The sequence below is a fragment of the Cyprinodon variegatus genome, unplaced genomic scaffold (assembly GCF_000732505.1).
Source record: "Cyprinodon variegatus isolate N-32 unplaced genomic scaffold, C_variegatus-1.0 Scaffold1102, whole genome shotgun sequence".
NCBI lineage: Eukaryota > Metazoa > Chordata > Actinopteri > Cyprinodontiformes > Cyprinodontidae > Cyprinodon > Cyprinodon variegatus.
In genome coordinates, this window is record NW_015151555.1 from 226,988 (window position 1) to 228,890 (window position 1,903).

Consider the following 1,903-nt stretch of genomic DNA (forward strand, 5'->3'; position numbering starts at 1 on the left):
TCAAAAATTATGGATATCTTTAAGTGGTTTTCCAGCACAGATGGTGGCAGTAAACAAAGGTTTAAAAAAAATACACTTTATATGGTATATCAAATAATTGTATTCTATAAAAACACAGGGTTTCATTTGATTGACATTATTCCTTTCACTTTATTAATAAGAGCATAACACTTTAGCAATGCATCAAAAAGAAGTTTGAAACGTTGCAAATGGTGATCTATATTTAAGAAAACAGATTGTTTACTGCAAATGTAACTCAACAAAGACTATTTGCGGGAACACCTTTTTTTATGTCAGTTTCTATTTGCAGGCAGCTCTACTTACAGCCATGTATTATATACATATATAATCTCGCTTGCTGGTAAATCAGATAATCCCTGCTGTTGCTTACCTATATTATCTCCCCTCAAGGCAGCAGATCCGACACAGAACAACATTCAAACCTGGGTTTTATTTTTCTTTGAAAGTCTCTCTTGATGCAACTTAGACCAAGTCCCAGTCTGTTATTCAAAATCACATTCTCCCAGTGACTCCACCTTCCCTATACTGGTGCCAATAGCCGCTCTCTGTGTCTTGGCTTTCAGTCGGTGTGGCTCCACCCTTCCTCTGTCTGAGTAGAGGAGGGACATAGGGACAAGGTGACCAGAGGAGCAGAGAACATGAAGTGCTCTCAGTCTTCCCAGTGATTGAACTGAGTGAATACAGTCGTATAATGAAAACATGAACACATCAGGAGGCTGATGAAGATGAAAAAAAGACATTAATGAAGCAAGTTACACTCTGGTCTTTATTGTTTAGAGACTGATAGAGGAGTGTGGATGGGAGCAATTTGATTCATGCAGAAAATAACAGCAGATAGTAAACCACAGCAGGAACATTTTCATTTACTACTTACTTAAAAAAATATATAATCAAAGCTAAAAAATAAAACTGTCAGATTGAAAGTACCTTGTGCACATCACAACATTTAAATAGGTAACAAACATACTTACCAATTGAATCACATAAAATTATGCTTAACTGGACTGATGTAATATTCTAATAATTTTGTTGAATATTTAATATAAAGACTATTTCTGTAAAGTGCCTTGAGATGAATTGTGTTCAATTAATTAAATTCAGTTTATTTATATAATGCCAATTCACAACATGTCATCTCAAGGCACATTACAGTTCACCAGATCATACAGTCAAATCGATTCAAAGTTTTCTATCTAAGGAAAACCAGTTAATTGCATCGATTCATTGACTCAAATACAATCCCTCACACTAAGCATGCTTGTAGCGACAGCGGGGAGGAAAAACTCCCTTTTAACAGGAAGAAACCTCCAGCAGAACCAGGCTCAGTGTGAGGTGTTGTTAATAAGCGCTATATAAATAAACTGAATTGAATTAAAACCGAATTGAATTGAATTATTTTCCACACACAACCTTGGATTCAGCCTCACAATCATAAATTAAAGTTAATAATTTTTTTCATAAACATTTAAAAAAAACAAAAAAGATATATTTTTTTTTCTATAAATTCCTTTAACACTGTTATATTTATAGCTTAACTTTCTTTCTTTACCATGTTGGCTCTCAACGCAACAATGTAGGCAACAGCAAACCGAAAACTAAGATTCACTTTCCAAATTTATCTTCATATACAGCAGGTGCCCATTACACATTATTACACATGACTTAATTTCTGGACGTCTATGGTTTGGTTTCTTTGTATGTGTGGATTGCCTTGATTGTTACTGATATCTTTTGAAAATGTGATGCCAATAGCGCCTCTAGAAGTATATTTACTGAGAAAAATGGTGGCGTGTCCATTACTTATTTCACCCGCTGTACTGCCAAAATAGATTCATAATCAGAATAAAGACTCTTATAGCTTCCTGTAGCCGCTAGCTAAGCT

General features: G+C 34.7%; 1 protein-coding gene across 1 annotated transcript in view; it reads right to left on the reverse strand.

Annotated features, from left to right (window-relative positions):
* LOC107101484 (nucleoredoxin-like protein 1) overlaps positions 1 to 523 on the reverse strand; it is a 3,780-nt gene extending 3,257 nt beyond the window's left edge. The window contains exon 1 of the mRNA XM_015400421.1: positions 392 to 523. The gene's annotated coding sequence lies outside the window, so the exon portion shown is untranslated. The remainder of the gene's footprint in view (positions 1 to 391) is intronic.
* Positions 524 to 1,903: the final 1,380 nt, after the last annotated feature.